The sequence below is a fragment of the Lissotriton vulgaris genome, chromosome 4_1 (assembly GCF_964263255.1).
Source record: "Lissotriton vulgaris chromosome 4_1, aLisVul1.2, whole genome shotgun sequence".
In the NCBI taxonomy this organism is placed as follows: domain Eukaryota; kingdom Metazoa; phylum Chordata; class Amphibia; order Caudata; family Salamandridae; genus Lissotriton; species Lissotriton vulgaris.
The window spans coordinates 520051485-520067826 of NC_141691.1; the positions used below are offsets into that span (position 1 = coordinate 520051485).

Here is a 16342-nt window from a genome sequence, read left to right on the forward strand (position 1 = left end):
GGTGAGAGAAGGTGTACCAGCTGTCTGTGCGCCATCAGCAGCCACTAGGTGTCCCTCTTGGGTTTTCCCGGGGATCCTGATTGTGCAGGAATTCATCGGTTCAGTAGCAAGGGGGAGAGGATGGCCTGTGCCTGGAAGTGACAGGCAGTCTGGTGGCATCATGAGGATTAAGTTCCGATTCATATTTGCTGTAGAATAAAATATGTTTTCAGCCCCCATGAGCTTTGTCACTCGGAGAGCAGTGTATGAACTTTTGCTGCACGGCTCTGGGCTCCCTGGTGGTCTAGTGGTTAGGATTCGGCGCTCTCACCGCCGCGGCCCGGGTTCGATTCCCGGTCAGGGAAAAGTCCCTCTTCTGACCTTGAAAGCTTTTCCTTCCCGTAGGTCAGGGCTTCTCAAAATGAAGTTGCTTTTCTGACTCACAATTTGCCTAGCATGACGCAGTATCGCTCAAAATATGATTTTCGCAAGGTTCCTTTAGAGCTGCTTCCCATGGTGGGAGGCAAGGCTCTTGAGCAAGTGAGATCCTGTATTCCGAGGCGCGCTTCCTTTTGTAGGCTTCTGACCCCATGGCCTGTGGCAGGTAGTCCTCCTTTGACTGGGCCGCAGGCTTTGTCTCCAAATGGCGTCCTGGACCCACTGCAACCCACCTGTTTGCTAAAACGGAAGTCTGCCTCTGGGTAAGAAAAAGCTGAGCTGCACGTACGGAAAGCGGCAGAGGCCAGAGGCGGGGAGGGTGTGGCAAGGGCTGCCTGATTTGCATAGTGACCTGTTGCATCTTGGGAATGTACAGGCTTTGGAGCTTAACAGGTACTGCAGGTGTCTGCCTGGCCTGAGAGATGCCTGTCTGGTGCTCCCCTCAGGACACACAGGCCTTCCATTCGAGCATGGAGGGTGAGGGACATGGGTCACCCTCATATACAGGGGTGTGGGCATGGACAGGATAGGTTGTGGGGGACCCGTCAGGGCATTGCCCGTTTGGAAGCCCGTTCGGAAGGCGAGAGGAGGCGGGGCAGGAAACTCTGCTCAATTTCTTTCCCAGAGGCCTGTGGAGAACCCTTTGCACGTTTGAGCCAGCCGGGCCTGCATCAGCAGATCCTGCTCCACTGGGAAGGGAGAGCCTGTAGGCGTAAATCAAAAAAAGGGGAGAAATCTGCAAATTCTAGTGGCAGACCCATGTTGCCCAGGAAGCAATCAGTTTCTCCTGCTCCCTATAGTGGAAAAAGACATAGGAGGTGTATTTCTCTAGGCAGGGGCTCTGTGTAGATGGCACTTCATTGCTCTGGGAAGCATCCATGCTGGTAGAAGAGTAGCAGCAGACTCCACACCTGAGGCTTGAATGGGGACCGTTGGGGAGGGGCAGTGGGAGGCCGAGGAGGGCGGAGGAAAATGCTTTTCAAAAGCATCTGCACGTTCCTACAAACCTGCTGAAAACCCATACCAGGAATGGGGCTCGAACCCATGCGGACAAACGTCCATTGGATCTTAAGTCCAACGCCTTAACCACTCGGCCACCCTGGTGAGACCCAAGGATTTACTTTCTTCAACTCCCTTTTTATGCTTGCTACTGTAGCACCAGCTGTCCAGCAAGAGGTGATTGCAGAGTTAAAAGGCTTTTGCAGGAGGTTAAAAGTAATTGCTTATAACAAACACACTGTGTGACACCTAACTTTCTCCCACTCGGACCTTACCGTTAATTTTTATATTGGAGTTAGCTTAGTCACAATAAGGGGGTGAGCAAGGCAGGCACACTAGAGCATCTACTCCCTGGTGGTCTAGTGGCTAGGATTCGGCGCTTTCACCGCCGCGGCCCGGGTTCGATTCCCGGTCAGGGAAGATCCCTCTAAAGCATAGATTGCTTAATTTGTCTGTGTATCTTTTTTAAAAGAAGGTCTTTAAAAAGGCACCCCTCCCAATAGATGAAAGCGGAGGAATGGGGCTTGTTCTCCTGTGCCCCAGGTTGCTTTGCCCCCATTGACCTAAGCCACCTTTGTGCGCACGCAGTCCCCCACCCAGTCAGGTGCTCTATGTTGGCGTGAAGTGCAGTACCAGCTCAACAGAAAGGTAAATTGCTGGAAAACCCTGCTGTGATGCATACATCTACTTTGGAGCACTCTTCTCCTTTGCACTCTTGAATCGCTTAAGCGCAATGTATTCTTCCAGCAAGCTGAATAACGAGATAGGTGAGAGAAGGTGTACCAGCTGTCTGTGCGCCATCAGCAGCCACTAAGTGTCCCTCTTGGGTTTTCCCGGGGATCCTGATTGTGCAGGAATTCATCGGTTCAGTAGCAAGGGGGAGAGGATGGCCTGTGCCTGGAAGTGACAGGCAGTCTGGTGGCATCATGAGGATTAAGTTCCGATTCATATTTGCTGTAGAATAAAATATGTTTTCAGCCCCCATGAGCTTTGTCACTCGGAGAGCAGTGTATGAACTTTTGCTGCACGGCTCTGGGCTCCCTGGTGGTCTAGTGGTTAGGATTCGGCGCTCTCACCGCCGCGGCCCGGGTTCGATTCCCGGTCAGGGAAAAGTCCCTCTTCTGACCTTGAAAGCTTTTCCTTCCCGTAGGTCAGGGCTTCTCAAAATGAAGTTGCTTTTCTGACTCACAATTTGCCTAGCATGACGCAGTATCGCTCAAAATATGATTTTCGCAAGGTTCCTTTAGAGCTGCTTCCCATGGTGGGAGGCAAGGCTCTTGAGCAAGTGAGATCCTGTATTCCGAGGCGCGCTTCCTTTTGTAGGCTTCTGACCCCATGGCCTGTGGCAGGTAGTCCTCCTTTGACTGGGCCGCAGGCTTTGTCTCCAAATGGCGTCCTGGACCCACTGCAACCCACCTGTTTGCTAAAACGGAAGTCTGCCTCTGGGTAAGAAAAAGCTGAGCTGCACGTACGGAAAGCGGCAGAGGCCAGAGGCGGGGAGGGTGTGGCAAGGGCTGCCTGATTTGCATAGTGACCTGTTGCATCTTGGGAATGTACAGGCTTTGGAGCTTAACAGGTACTGCAGGTGTCTGCCTGGCCTGAGAGATGCCTGTCTGGTGCTCCCCTCAGGACACACAGGCCTTCCATTCGAGCATGGAGGGTGAGGGACATGGGTCACCCTCATATACAGGGGTGTGGGCATGGGCAGGATAGGTTGTGGGGGACCCGTCAGGGCATTGCCCGTTTGGAAGCCCGTTCGGAAGGCGAGAGGAGGCGGGGCAGGAAACTCTGCTCAATTTCTTTCCCAGAGGCCTGTGGAGAACCCTTTGCACGTTTGAGCCAGCCGGGCCTGCATCAGCAGATCCTGCTCCACTGGGAAGGGAGAGCCTGTAGGCGTAAATCAAAAAAAGGGGAGAAATCTGCAAATTCTAGTGGCAGACCCATGTTGCCCAGGAAGCAATCAGTTTCTCCTGCTCCCTATAGTGGAAAAAGACATAGGAGGTGTATTTCTCTAGGCAGGGGCTCTGTGTAGATGGCACTTCATTGCTCTGGGAAGCATCCATGCTGGTAGAAGAGTAGCAGCAGACTCCACACCTGAGGCTTGAATGGGGACCGTTGGGGAGGGGCAGTGGGAGGCCGAGGAGGGCGGAGGAAAATGCTTTTCAAAAGCATCTGCACGTTCCTACAAACCTGCTGAAAACCCATACCAGGAATGGGGCTCGAACCCATGCGGACAAACGTCCATTGGATCTTAAGTCCAACGCCTTAACCACTCGGCCACCCTGGTGAGACCCAAGGATTTACTTTCTTCAACTCCCTTTTTATGCTTGCTACTGTAGCACCAGCTGTCCAGCAAGAGGTGATTGCAGAGTTAAAAGGCTTTTGCAGGAGGTTAAAAGTAATTGCTTATAACAAACACACTGTGTGACACCTAACTTTCTCCCACTCGGACCTTACCGTTAATTTGTATATTGGAGTTAGCTTAGTCACAATAAGGGGGTGAGCAAGGCAGGCACACTAGAGCATCTACTCCCTGGTGGTCTAGTGGCTAGGATTCGGCGCTTTCACCGCCGCGGCCCGGGTTCGATTCCCGGTCAGGGAAGATCCCTCTAAAGCATAGATTGCTTAATTTGTCTGTGTATCTTTTTTAAAAGAAGGTCTTTAAAAAGGCACCCCTCCCAATAGATGAAAGCGGAGGAATGGGGCTTGTTCTCCTGTGCCCCAGGTTGCTTTGCCCCCATTGACCTAAGCCACCTTTGTGCGCACGCAGTCCCCCACCCAGTCAGGTGCTCTATGTTGGCGTGAAGTGCAGTACCAGCTCAACAGAAAGGTAAATTGCTGGAAAACCCTGCTGTGATGCATACATCTACTTTGGAGCACTCTTCTCCTTTGCACTCTTGAATGGCTTAAGCGCAATGTATTCTTCCAGCAAGCTGAATAACGAGATAGGTGAGAGAAGGTGTACCAGCTGTCTGTGCGCCATCAGCAGCCACTAGGTGTCCCTCTTGGGTTTTCCCGGGGATCCTGATTGTGCAGGAATTCATCGGTTCAGTAGCAAGGGGGAGAGGATGGCCTGTGCCTGGAAGTGACAGGCAGTCTGGTGGCATCATGAGGATTAAGTTCCGATTCATATTTGCTGTAGAATAAAATATGTTTTCAGCCCCCATGAGCTTTGTCACTCGGAGAGCAGTGTATGAACTTTTGCTGCACGGCTCTGGGCTCCCTGGTGGTCTAGTGGTTAGGATTCGGCGCTCTCACCGCCGCGGCCCGGGTTCGATTCCCGGTCAGGGAAAAGTCCCTCTTCTGACCTTGAAAGCTTTTCCTTCCCGTAGGTCAGGGCTTCTCAAAATGAAGTTGCTTTTCTGACTCACAATTTGCCTAGCATGACGCAGTATCGCTCAAAATATGATTTTCGCAAGGTTCCTTTAGAGCTGCTTCCCATGGTGGGAGGCAAGGCTCTTGAGCAAGTGAGATCCTGTATTCCGAGGCGCGCTTCCTTTTGTAGGCTTCTGACCCCATGGCCTGTGGCAGGTAGTCCTCCTTTGACTGGGCCGCAGGCTTTGTCTCCAAATGGCGTCCTGGACCCACTGCAACCCACCTGTTTGCTAAAACGGAAGTCTGCCTCTGGGTAAGAAAAAGCTGAGCTGCACGTACGGAAAGCGGCAGAGGCCAGAGGCGGGGAGGGTGTGGCAAGGGCTGCCTGATTTGCATAGTGACCTGTTGCATCTTGGGAATGTACAGGCTTTGGAGCTTAACAGGTACTGCAGGTGTCTGCCTGGCCTGAGAGATGCCTGTCTGGTGCTCCCCTCAGGACACACAGGCCTTCCATTCGAGCATGGAGGGTGAGGGACATGGGTCACCCTCATATACAGGGGTGTGGGCATGGGCAGGATAGGTTGTGGGGGACCCGTCAGGGCATTGCCCGTTTGGAAGCCCGTTCGGAAGGCGAGAGGAGGCGGGGCAGGAAACTCTGCTCAATTTCTTTCCCAGAGGCCTGTGGAGAACCCTTTGCACGTTTGAGCCAGCCGGGCCTGCATCAGCAGATCCTGCTCCACTGGGAAGGGAGAGCCTGTAGGCGTAAATCAAAAAAAGGGGAGAAATCTGCAAATTCTAGTGGCAGACCCATGTTGCCCAGGAAGCAATCAGTTTCTCCTGCTCCCTATAGTGGAAAAAGACATAGGAGGTGTATTTCTCTAGGCAGGGGCTCTGTGTAGATGGCACTTCATTGCTCTGGGAAGCATCCATGCTGGTAGAAGAGTAGCAGCAGACTCCACACCTGAGGCTTGAATGGGGACCGTTGGGGAGGGGCAGTGGGAGGCCGAGGAGGGCGGAGGAAAATGCTTTTCAAAAGCATCTGCACGTTCCTACAAACCTGCTGAAAACCCATACCAGGAATGGGGCTCGAACCCATGCGGACAAACGTCCATTGGATCTTAAGTCCAACGCCTTAACCACTCGGCCACCCTGGTGAGACCCAAGGATTTACTTTCTTCAACTCCCTTTTTATGCTTGCTACTGTAGCACCAGCTGTCCAGCAAGAGGTGATTGCAGAGTTAAAAGGCTTTTGCAGGAGGTTAAAAGTAATTGCTTATAACAAACACACTGTGTGACACCTAACTTTCTCCCACTCGGACCTTACCGTTAATTTTTATATTGGAGTTAGCTTAGTCACAATAAGGGGGTGAGCAAGGCAGGCACACTAGAGCATCTACTCCCTGGTGGTCTAGTGGCTAGGATTCGGCGCTTTCACCGCCGCGGCCCGGGTTCGATTCCCGGTCAGGGAAGATCCCTCTAAAGCATAGATTGCTTAATTTGTCTGTGTATCTTTTTTAAAAGAAGGTCTTTAAAAAGGCACCCCTCCCAATAGATGAAAGCGGAGGAATGGGGCTTGTTCTCCTGTGCCCCAGGTTGCTTTGCCCCCATTGACCTAAGCCACCTTTGTGCGCACGCAGTCCCCCACCCAGTCAGGTGCTCTATGTTGGCGTGAAGTGCAGTACCAGCTCAACAGAAAGGTAAATTGCTGGAAAACCCTGCTGTGATGCATACATCTACTTTGGAGCACTCTTCTCCTTTGCACTCTTGAATCGCTTAAGCGCAATGTATTCTTCCAGCAAGCTGAATAACGAGATAGGTGAGAGAAGGTGTACCAGCTGTCTGTGCGCCATCAGCAGCCACTAAGTGTCCCTCTTGGGTTTTCCCGGGGATCCTGATTGTGCAGGAATTCATCGGTTCAGTAGCAAGGGGGAGAGGATGGCCTGTGCCTGGAAGTGACAGGCAGTCTGGTGGCATCATGAGGATTAAGTTCCGATTCATATTTGCTGTAGAATAAAATATGTTTTCAGCCCCCATGAGCTTTGTCACTCGGAGAGCAGTGTATGAACTTTTGCTGCACGGCTCTGGGCTCCCTGGTGGTCTAGTGGTTAGGATTCGGCGCTCTCACCGCCGCGGCCCGGGTTCGATTCCCGGTCAGGGAAAAGTCCCTCTTCTGACCTTGAAAGCTTTTCCTTCCCGTAGGTCAGGGCTTCTCAAAATGAAGTTGCTTTTCTGACTCACAATTTGCCTAGCATGACGCAGTATCGCTCAAAATATGATTTTCGCAAGGTTCCTTTAGAGCTGCTTCCCATGGTGGGAGGCAAGGCTCTTGAGCAAGTGAGATCCTGTATTCCGAGGCGCGCTTCCTTTTGTAGGCTTCTGACCCCATGGCCTGTGGCAGGTAGTCCTCCTTTGACTGGGCCGCAGGCTTTGTCTCCAAATGGCGTCCTGGACCCACTGCAACCCACCTGTTTGCTAAAACGGAAGTCTGCCTCTGGGTAAGAAAAAGCTGAGCTGCACGTACGGAAAGCGGCAGAGGCCAGAGGCGGGGAGGGTGTGGCAAGGGCTGCCTGATTTGCATAGTGACCTGTTGCATCTTGGGAATGTACAGGCTTTGGAGCTTAACAGGTACTGCAGGTGTCTGCCTGGCCTGAGAGATGCCTGTCTGGTGCTCCCCTCAGGACACACAGGCCTTCCATTCGAGCATGGAGGGTGAGGGACATGGGTCACCCTCATATACAGGGGTGTGGGCATGGGCAGGATAGGTTGTGGGGGACCCGTCAGGGCATTGCCCGTTTGGAAGCCCGTTCGGAAGGCGAGAGGAGGCGGGGCAGGAAACTCTGCTCAATTTCTTTCCCAGAGGCCTGTGGAGAACCCTTTGCACGTTTGAGCCAGCCGGGCCTGCATCAGCAGATCCTGCTCCACTGGGAAGGGAGAGCCTGTAGGCGTAAATCAAAAAAAGGGGAGAAATCTGCAAATTCTAGTGGCAGACCCATGTTGCCCAGGAAGCAATCAGTTTCTCCTGCTCCCTATAGTGGAAAAAGACATAGGAGGTGTATTTCTCTAGGCAGGGGCTCTGTGTAGATGGCACTTCATTGCTCTGGGAAGCATCCATGCTGGTAGAAGAGTAGCAGCAGACTCCACACCTGAGGCTTGAATGGGGACCGTTGGGGAGGGGCAGTGGGAGGCCGAGGAGGGCGGAGGAAAATGCTTTTCAAAAGCATCTGCACGTTCCTACAAACCTGCTGAAAACCCATACCAGGAATGGGGCTCGAACCCATGCGGACAAACGTCCATTGGATCTTAAGTCCAACGCCTTAACCACTCGGCCACCCTGGTGAGACCCAAGGATTTACTTTCTTCAACTCCCTTTTTATGCTTGCTACTGTAGCACCAGCTGTCCAGCAAGAGGTGATTGCAGAGTTAAAAGGCTTTTGCAGGAGGTTAAAAGTAATTGCTTATAACAAACACACTGTGTGACACCTAACTTTCTCCCACTCGGACCTTACCGTTAATTTTTATATTGGAGTTAGCTTAGTCACAATAAGGGGGTGAGCAAGGCAGGCACACTAGAGCATCTACTCCCTGGTGGTCTAGTGGCTAGGATTCGGCGCTTTCACCGCCGCGGCCCGGGTTCGATTCCCGGTCAGGGAAGATCCCTCTAAAGCATAGATTGCTTAATTTGTCTGTGTATCTTTTTTAAAAGAAGGTCTTTAAAAAGGCACCCCTCCCAATAGATGAAAGCGGAGGAATGGGGCTTGTTCTCCTGTGCCCCAGGTTGCTTTGCCCCCATTGACCTAAGCCACCTTTGTGCGCACGCAGTCCCCCACCCAGTCAGGTGCTCTATGTTGGCGTGAAGTGCAGTACCAGCTCAACAGAAAGGTAAATTGCTGGAAAACCCTGCTGTGATGCATACATCTACTTTGGAGCACTCTTCTCCTTTGCACTCTTGAATGGCTTAAGCGCAATGTATTCTTCCAGCAAGCTGAATAACGAGATAGGTGAGAGAAGGTGTACCAGCTGTCTGTGCGCCATCAGCAGCCACTAGGTGTCCCTCTTGGGTTTTCCCGGGGATCCTGATTGTGCAGGAATTCATCGGTTCAGTAGCAAGGGGGAGAGGATGGCCTGTGCCTGGAAGTGACAGGCAGTCTGGTGGCATCATGAGGATTAAGTTCCGATTCATATTTGCTGTAGAATAAAATATGTTTTCAGCCCCCATGAGCTTTGTCACTCGGAGAGCAGTGTATGAACTTTTGCTGCACGGCTCTGGGCTCCCTGGTGGTCTAGTGGTTAGGATTCGGCGCTCTCACCGCCGCGGCCCGGGTTCGATTCCCGGTCAGGGAAAAGTCCCTCTTCTGACCTTGAAAGCTTTTCCTTCCCGTAGGTCAGGGCTTCTCAAAATGAAGTTGCTTTTCTGACTCACAATTTGCCTAGCATGACGCGGTATCGCTCAAAATATGATTTTCGCAAGGTTCCTTTAGAGCTGCTTCCCATGGTGGGAGGCAAGGCTCTTGAGCAAGTGAGATCCTGTATTCCGAGGCGCGCTTCCTTTTGTAGGCTTCTGACCCCATGGCCTGTGGCAGGTAGTCCTCCTTTGACTGGGCCGCAGGCTTTGTCTCCAAATGGCGTCCTGGACCCACTGCAACCCACCTGTTTGCTAAAACGGAAGTCTGCCTCTGGGTAAGAAAAAGCTGAGCTGCACGTACGGAAAGCGGCAGAGGCCAGAGGCGGGGAGGGTGTGGCAAGGGCTGCCTGATTTGCATAGTGACCTGTTGCATCTTGGGAATGTACAGGCTTTGGAGCTTAACAGGTACTGCAGGTGTCTGCCTGGCCTGAGAGATGCCTGTCTGGTGCTCCCCTCAGGACACACAGGCCTTCCATTCGAGCATGGAGGGTGAGGGACATGGGTCACCCTCATATACAGGGGTGTGGGCATGGGCAGGATAGGTTGTGGGGGACCCGTCAGGGCATTGCCCGTTTGGAAGCCCGTTCGGAAGGCGAGAGGAGGCGGGGCAGGAAACTCTGCTCAATTTCTTTCCCAGAGGCCTGTGGAGAACCCTTTGCACGTTTGAGCCAGCCGGGCCTGCATCAGCAGATCCTGCTCCACTGGGAAGGGAGAGCCTGTAGGCGTAAATCAAAAAAAGGGGAGAAATCTGCAAATTCTAGTGGCAGACCCATGTTGCCCAGGAAGCAATCAGTTTCTCCTGCTCCCTATAGTGGAAAAAGACATAGGAGGTGTATTTCTCTAGGCAGGGGCTCTGTGTAGATGGCACTTCATTGCTCTGGGAAGCATCCATGCTGGTAGAAGAGTAGCAGCAGACTCCACACCTGAGGCTTGAATGGGGACCGTTGGGGAGGGGCAGTGGGAGGCCGAGGAGGGCGGAGGAAAATGCTTTTCAAAAGCATCTGCACGTTCCTACAAACCTGCTGAAAACCCATACCAGGAATGGGGCTCGAACCCATGCGGACAAACGTCCATTGGATCTTAAGTCCAACGCCTTAACCACTCGGCCACCCTGGTGAGACCCAAGGATTTACTTTCTTCAACTCCCTTTTTATGCTTGCTACTGTAGCACCAGCTGTCCAGCAAGAGGTGATTGCAGAGTTAAAAGGCTTTTGCAGGAGGTTAAAAGTAATTGCTTATAACAAACACACTGTGTGACACCTAACTTTCTCCCACTCGGACCTTACCGTTAATTTTTATATTGGAGTTAGCTTAGTCACAATAAGGGGGTGAGCAAGGCAGGCACACTAGAGCATCTACTCCCTGGTGGTCTAGTGGCTAGGATTCGGCGCTTTCACCGCCGCGGCCCGGGTTCGATTCCCGGTCAGGGAAGATCCCTCTAAAGCATAGATTGCTTAATTTGTCTGTGTATCTTTTTTAAAAGAAGGTCTTTAAAAAGGCACCCCTCCCAATAGATGAAAGCGGAGGAATGGGGCTTGTTCTCCTGTGCCCCAGGTTGCTTTGCCCCCATTGACCTAAGCCACCTTTGTGCGCACGCAGTCCCCCACCCAGTCAGGTGCTCTATGTTGGCGTGAAGTGCAGTACCAGCTCAACAGAAAGGTAAATTGCTGGAAAACCCTGCTGTGATGCATACATCTACTTTGGAGCACTCTTCTCCTTTGCACTCTTGAATCGCTTAAGCGCAATGTATTCTTCCAGCAAGCTGAATAACGAGATAGGTGAGAGAAGGTGTACCAGCTGTCTGTGCGCCATCAGCAGCCACTAAGTGTCCCTCTTGGGTTTTCCCGGGGATCCTGATTGTGCAGGAATTCATCGGTTCAGTAGCAAGGGGGAGAGGATGGCCTGTGCCTGGAAGTGACAGGCAGTCTGGTGGCATCATGAGGATTAAGTTCCGATTCATATTTGCTGTAGAATAAAATATGTTTTCAGCCCCCATGAGCTTTGTCACTCGGAGAGCAGTGTATGAACTTTTGCTGCACGGCTCTGGGCTCCCTGGTGGTCTAGTGGTTAGGATTCGGCGCTCTCACCGCCGCGGCCCGGGTTCGATTCCCGGTCAGGGAAAAGTCCCTCTTCTGACCTTGAAAGCTTTTCCTTCCCGTAGGTCAGGGCTTCTCAAAATGAAGTTGCTTTTCTGACTCACAATTTGCCTAGCATGACGCAGTATCGCTCAAAATATGATTTTCGCAAGGTTCCTTTAGAGCTGCTTCCCATGGTGGGAGGCAAGGCTCTTGAGCAAGTGAGATCCTGTATTCCGAGGCGCGCTTCCTTTTGTAGGCTTCTGACCCCATGGCCTGTGGCAGGTAGTCCTCCTTTGACTGGGCCGCAGGCTTTGTCTCCAAATGGCGTCCTGGACCCACTGCAACCCACCTGTTTGCTAAAACGGAAGTCTGCCTCTGGGTAAGAAAAAGCTGAGCTGCACGTACGGAAAGCGGCAGAGGCCAGAGGCGGGGAGGGTGTGGCAAGGGCTGCCTGATTTGCATAGTGACCTGTTGCATCTTGGGAATGTACAGGCTTTGGAGCTTAACAGGTACTGCAGGTGTCTGCCTGGCCTGAGAGATGCCTGTCTGGTGCTCCCCTCAGGACACACAGGCCTTCCATTCGAGCATGGAGGGTGAGGGACATGGGTCACCCTCATATACAGGGGTGTGGGCATGGGCAGGATAGGTTGTGGGGGACCCGTCAGGGCATTGCCCGTTTGGAAGCCCGTTCGGAAGGCGAGAGGAGGCGGGGCAGGAAACTCTGCTCAATTTCTTTCCCAGAGGCCTGTGGAGAACCCTTTGCACGTTTGAGCCAGCCGGGCCTGCATCAGCAGATCCTGCTCCACTGGGAAGGGAGAGCCTGTAGGCGTAAATCAAAAAAAGGGGAGAAATCTGCAAATTCTAGTGGCAGACCCATGTTGCCCAGGAAGCAATCAGTTTCTCCTGCTCCCTATAGTGGAAAAAGACATAGGAGGTGTATTTCTCTAGGCAGGGGCTCTGTGTAGATGGCACTTCATTGCTCTGGGAAGCATCCATGCTGGTAGAAGAGTAGCAGCAGACTCCACACCTGAGGCTTGAATGGGGACCGTTGGGGAGGGGCAGTGGGAGGCCGAGGAGGGCGGAGGAAAATGCTTTTCAAAAGCATCTGCACGTTCCTACAAACCTGCTGAAAACCCATACCAGGAATGGGGCTCGAACCCATGCGGACAAACGTCCATTGGATCTTAAGTCCAACGCCTTAACCACTCGGCCACCCTGGTGAGACCCAAGGATTTACTTTCTTCAACTCCCTTTTTATGCTTGCTACTGTAGCACCAGCTGTCCAGCAAGAGGTGATTGCAGAGTTAAAAGGCTTTTGCAGGAGGTTAAAAGTAATTGCTTATAACAAACACACTGTGTGACACCTAACTTTCTCCCACTCGGACCTTACCGTTAATTTGTATATTGGAGTTAGCTTAGTCACAATAAGGGGGTGAGCAAGGCAGGCACACTAGAGCATCTACTCCCTGGTGGTCTAGTGGCTAGGATTCGGCGCTTTCACCGCCGCGGCCCGGGTTCGATTCCCGGTCAGGGAAGATCCCTCTAAAGCATAGATTGCTTAATTTGTCTGTGTATCTTTTTTAAAAGAAGGTCTTTAAAAAGGCACCCCTCCCAATAGATGAAAGCGGAGGAATGGGGCTTGTTCTCCTGTGCCCCAGGTTGCTTTGCCCCCATTGACCTAAGCCACCTTTGTGCGCACGCAGTCCCCCACCCAGTCAGGTGCTCTATGTTGGCGTGAAGTGCAGTACCAGCTCAACAGAAAGGTAAATTGCTGGAAAACCCTGCTGTGATGCATACATCTACTTTGGAGCACTCTTCTCCTTTGCACTCTTGAATGGCTTAAGCGCAATGTATTCTTCCAGCAAGCTGAATAACGAGATAGGTGAGAGAAGGTGTACCAGCTGTCTGTGCGCCATCAGCAGCCACTAGGTGTCCCTCTTGGGTTTTCCCGGGGATCCTGATTGTGCAGGAATTCATCGGTTCAGTAGCAAGGGGGAGAGGATGGCCTGTGCCTGGAAGTGACAGGCAGTCTGGTGGCATCATGAGGATTAAGTTCCGATTCATATTTGCTGTAGAATAAAATATGTTTTCAGCCCCCATGAGCTTTGTCACTCGGAGAGCAGTGTATGAACTTTTGCTGCACGGCTCTGGGCTCCCTGGTGGTCTAGTGGTTAGGATTCGGCGCTCTCACCGCCGCGGCCCGGGTTCGATTCCCGGTCAGGGAAAAGTCCCTCTTCTGACCTTGAAAGCTTTTCCTTCCCGTAGGTCAGGGCTTCTCAAAATGAAGTTGCTTTTCTGACTCACAATTTGCCTAGCATGACGCAGTATCGCTCAAAATATGATTTTCGCAAGGTTCCTTTAGAGCTGCTTCCCATGGTGGGAGGCAAGGCTCTTGAGCAAGTGAGATCCTGTATTCCGAGGCGCGCTTCCTTTTGTAGGCTTCTGACCCCATGGCCTGTGGCAGGTAGTCCTCCTTTGACTGGGCCGCAGGCTTTGTCTCCAAATGGCGTCCTGGACCCACTGCAACCCACCTGTTTGCTAAAACGGAAGTCTGCCTCTGGGTAAGAAAAAGCTGAGCTGCACGTACGGAAAGCGGCAGAGGCCAGAGGCGGGGAGGGTGTGGCAAGGGCTGCCTGATTTGCATAGTGACCTGTTGCATCTTGGGAATGTACAGGCTTTGGAGCTTAACAGGTACTGCAGGTGTCTGCCTGGCCTGAGAGATGCCTGTCTGGTGCTCCCCTCAGGACACACAGGCCTTCCATTCGAGCATGGAGGGTGAGGGACATGGGTCACCCTCATATACAGGGGTGTGGGCATGGGCAGGATAGGTTGTGGGGGACCCGTCAGGGCATTGCCCGTTTGGAAGCCCGTTCGGAAGGCGAGAGGAGGCGGGGCAGGAAACTCTGCTCAATTTCTTTCCCAGAGGCCTGTGGAGAACCCTTTGCACGTTTGAGCCAGCCGGGCCTGCATCAGCAGATCCTGCTCCACTGGGAAGGGAGAGCCTGTAGGCGTAAATCAAAAAAAGGGGAGAAATCTGCAAATTCTAGTGGCAGACCCATGTTGCCCAGGAAGCAATCAGTTTCTCCTGCTCCCTATAGTGGAAAAAGACATAGGAGGTGTATTTCTCTAGGCAGGGGCTCTGTGTAGATGGCACTTCATTGCTCTGGGAAGCATCCATGCTGGTAGAAGAGTAGCAGCAGACTCCACACCTGAGGCTTGAATGGGGACCGTTGGGGAGGGGCAGTGGGAGGCCGAGGAGGGCGGAGGAAAATGCTTTTCAAAAGCATCTGCACGTTCCTACAAACCTGCTGAAAACCCATACCAGGAATGGGGCTCGAACCCATGCGGACAAACGTCCATTGGATCTTAAGTCCAACGCCTTAACCACTCGGCCACCCTGGTGAGACCCAAGGATTTACTTTCTTCAACTCCCTTTTTATGCTTGCTACTGTAGCACCAGCTGTCCAGCAAGAGGTGATTGCAGAGTTAAAAGGCTTTTGCAGGAGGTTAAAAGTAATTGCTTATAACAAACACACTGTGTGACACCTAACTTTCTCCCACTCGGACCTTACCGTTAATTTGTATATTGGAGTTAGCTTAGTCACAATAAGGGGGTGAGCAAGGCAGGCACACTAGAGCATCTACTCCCTGGTGGTCTAGTGGCTAGGATTCGGCGCTTTCACCGCCGCGGCCCGGGTTCGATTCCCGGTCAGGGAAGATCCCTCTAAAGCATAGATTGCTTAATTTGTCTGTGTATCTTTTTTAAAAGAAGGTCTTTAAAAAGGCACCCCTCCCAATAGATGAAAGCGGAGGAATGGGGCTTGTTCTCCTGTGCCCCAGGTTGCTTTGCCCCCATTGACCTAAGCCACCTTTGTGCGCACGCAGTCCCCCACCCAGTCAGGTGCTCTATGTTGGCGTGAAGTGCAGTACCAGCTCAACAGAAAGGTAAATTGCTGGAAAACCCTGCTGTGATGCATACATCTACTTTGGAGCACTCTTCTCCTTTGCACTCTTGAATGGCTTAAGCGCAATGTATTCTTCCAGCAAGCTGAATAACGAGATAGGTGAGAGAAGGTGTACCAGCTGTCTGTGCGCCATCAGCAGCCACTAGGTGTCCCTCTTGGGTTTTCCCGGGGATCCTGATTGTGCAGGAATTCATCGGTTCAGTAGCAAGGGGGAGAGGATGGCCTGTGCCTGGAAGTGACAGGCAGTCTGGTGGCATCATGAGGATTAAGTTCCGATTCATATTTGCTGTAGAATAAAATATGTTTTCAGCCCCCATGAGCTTTGTCACTCGGAGAGCAGTGTATGAACTTTTGCTGCACGGCTCTGGGCTCCCTGGTGGTCTAGTGGTTAGGATTCGGCGCTCTCACCGCCGCGGCCCGGGTTCGATTCCCGGTCAGGGAAAAGTCCCTCTTCTGACCTTGAAAGCTTTTCCTTCCCGTAGGTCAGGGCTTCTCAAAATGAAGTTGCTTTTCTGACTCACAATTTGCCTAGCATGACGCAGTATCGCTCAAAATATGATTTTCGCAAGGTTCCTTTAGAGCTGCTTCCCATGGTGGGAGGCAAGGCTCTTGAGCAAGTGAGATCCTGTATTCCGAGGCGCGCTTCCTTTTGTAGGCTTCTGACCCCATGGCCTGTGGCAGGTAGTCCTCCTTTGACTGGGCCGCAGGCTTTGTCTCCAAATGGCGTCCTGGACCCACTGCAACCCACCTGTTTGCTAAAACGGAAGTCTGCCTCTGGGTAAGAAAAAGCTGAGCTGCACGTACGGAAAGCGGCAGAGGCCAGAGGCGGGGAGGGTGTGGCAAGGGCTGCCTGATTTGCATAGTGACCTGTTGCATCTTGGGAATGTACAGGCTTTGGAGCTTAACAGGTACTGCAGGTGTCTGCCTGGCCTGAGAGATGCCTGTCTGGTGCTCCCCTCAGGACACACAGGCCTTCCATTCGAGCATGGAGGGTGAGGGACATGGGTCACCCTCATATACAGGGGTGTGGGCATGGGCAGGATAGGTTGTGGGGGACCCGTCAGGGCATTGCCCGTTTGGAAGCCCGTTCGGAAGGCGAGAGGAGGCGGGGCAGGAAACTCTGCTCAATTTCTTTCCCAGAGGCCTGTGGAGAACCCTTTGCACGT

General features: G+C 52.5%; 22 non-coding genes across 22 annotated transcripts; 15 read left to right on the forward strand and 7 right to left on the reverse strand.

Annotated features, from left to right (window-relative positions):
* The first annotated feature begins 272 nt into the window (after nt 1–272).
* TRNAE-CUC (transfer RNA glutamic acid (anticodon CUC)) lies at nt 273–344 on the forward strand. Its single transcript has one exon. It is a non-coding gene; the product is annotated as a tRNA-Glu (tRNA).
* Nucleotides 345–1438: 1094 nt separating this feature from the next.
* Nucleotides 1439–1521, reverse strand: TRNAL-UAA (transfer RNA leucine (anticodon UAA)). The gene has a single exon. It is a non-coding gene; the product is annotated as a tRNA-Leu (tRNA).
* Nucleotides 1522–1764: 243 nt separating this feature from the next.
* Nucleotides 1765–1836, forward strand: TRNAE-UUC (transfer RNA glutamic acid (anticodon UUC)). The gene has a single exon. It is a non-coding gene; the product is annotated as a tRNA-Glu (tRNA).
* A 618-nt stretch (nt 1837–2454) lies between these two features.
* On the forward strand, nt 2455–2526 carry TRNAE-CUC (transfer RNA glutamic acid (anticodon CUC)). The gene has a single exon. It is a non-coding gene; the product is annotated as a tRNA-Glu (tRNA).
* Nucleotides 2527–3620: 1094 nt separating this feature from the next.
* Nucleotides 3621–3703, reverse strand: TRNAL-UAA (transfer RNA leucine (anticodon UAA)). The gene has a single exon. It is a non-coding gene; the product is annotated as a tRNA-Leu (tRNA).
* A 243-nt stretch (nt 3704–3946) lies between these two features.
* TRNAE-UUC (transfer RNA glutamic acid (anticodon UUC)) lies at nt 3947–4018 on the forward strand. The gene has a single exon. It is a non-coding gene; the product is annotated as a tRNA-Glu (tRNA).
* A 618-nt stretch (nt 4019–4636) lies between these two features.
* On the forward strand, nt 4637–4708 carry TRNAE-CUC (transfer RNA glutamic acid (anticodon CUC)). The gene has a single exon. It is a non-coding gene; the product is annotated as a tRNA-Glu (tRNA).
* Nucleotides 4709–5802: 1094 nt separating this feature from the next.
* TRNAL-UAA (transfer RNA leucine (anticodon UAA)) lies at nt 5803–5885 on the reverse strand. Its single transcript has one exon. It is a non-coding gene; the product is annotated as a tRNA-Leu (tRNA).
* Nucleotides 5886–6128: 243 nt separating this feature from the next.
* On the forward strand, nt 6129–6200 carry TRNAE-UUC (transfer RNA glutamic acid (anticodon UUC)). The gene has a single exon. It is a non-coding gene; the product is annotated as a tRNA-Glu (tRNA).
* A 618-nt stretch (nt 6201–6818) lies between these two features.
* TRNAE-CUC (transfer RNA glutamic acid (anticodon CUC)) lies at nt 6819–6890 on the forward strand. The gene has a single exon. It is a non-coding gene; the product is annotated as a tRNA-Glu (tRNA).
* Nucleotides 6891–7984: 1094 nt separating this feature from the next.
* TRNAL-UAA (transfer RNA leucine (anticodon UAA)) lies at nt 7985–8067 on the reverse strand. The gene has a single exon. It is a non-coding gene; the product is annotated as a tRNA-Leu (tRNA).
* A 243-nt stretch (nt 8068–8310) lies between these two features.
* On the forward strand, nt 8311–8382 carry TRNAE-UUC (transfer RNA glutamic acid (anticodon UUC)). The gene has a single exon. It is a non-coding gene; the product is annotated as a tRNA-Glu (tRNA).
* A 618-nt stretch (nt 8383–9000) lies between these two features.
* Nucleotides 9001–9072, forward strand: TRNAE-CUC (transfer RNA glutamic acid (anticodon CUC)). The gene has a single exon. It is a non-coding gene; the product is annotated as a tRNA-Glu (tRNA).
* A 1094-nt stretch (nt 9073–10166) lies between these two features.
* On the reverse strand, nt 10167–10249 carry TRNAL-UAA (transfer RNA leucine (anticodon UAA)). Its single transcript has one exon. It is a non-coding gene; the product is annotated as a tRNA-Leu (tRNA).
* Nucleotides 10250–10492: 243 nt separating this feature from the next.
* On the forward strand, nt 10493–10564 carry TRNAE-UUC (transfer RNA glutamic acid (anticodon UUC)). Its single transcript has one exon. It is a non-coding gene; the product is annotated as a tRNA-Glu (tRNA).
* Nucleotides 10565–11182: 618 nt separating this feature from the next.
* Nucleotides 11183–11254, forward strand: TRNAE-CUC (transfer RNA glutamic acid (anticodon CUC)). Its single transcript has one exon. It is a non-coding gene; the product is annotated as a tRNA-Glu (tRNA).
* A 1094-nt stretch (nt 11255–12348) lies between these two features.
* On the reverse strand, nt 12349–12431 carry TRNAL-UAA (transfer RNA leucine (anticodon UAA)). The gene has a single exon. It is a non-coding gene; the product is annotated as a tRNA-Leu (tRNA).
* A 243-nt stretch (nt 12432–12674) lies between these two features.
* Nucleotides 12675–12746, forward strand: TRNAE-UUC (transfer RNA glutamic acid (anticodon UUC)). The gene has a single exon. It is a non-coding gene; the product is annotated as a tRNA-Glu (tRNA).
* Nucleotides 12747–13364: 618 nt separating this feature from the next.
* TRNAE-CUC (transfer RNA glutamic acid (anticodon CUC)) lies at nt 13365–13436 on the forward strand. Its single transcript has one exon. It is a non-coding gene; the product is annotated as a tRNA-Glu (tRNA).
* A 1094-nt stretch (nt 13437–14530) lies between these two features.
* Nucleotides 14531–14613, reverse strand: TRNAL-UAA (transfer RNA leucine (anticodon UAA)). Its single transcript has one exon. It is a non-coding gene; the product is annotated as a tRNA-Leu (tRNA).
* A 243-nt stretch (nt 14614–14856) lies between these two features.
* On the forward strand, nt 14857–14928 carry TRNAE-UUC (transfer RNA glutamic acid (anticodon UUC)). Its single transcript has one exon. It is a non-coding gene; the product is annotated as a tRNA-Glu (tRNA).
* A 618-nt stretch (nt 14929–15546) lies between these two features.
* TRNAE-CUC (transfer RNA glutamic acid (anticodon CUC)) lies at nt 15547–15618 on the forward strand. Its single transcript has one exon. It is a non-coding gene; the product is annotated as a tRNA-Glu (tRNA).
* Nucleotides 15619–16342: the final 724 nt, after the last annotated feature.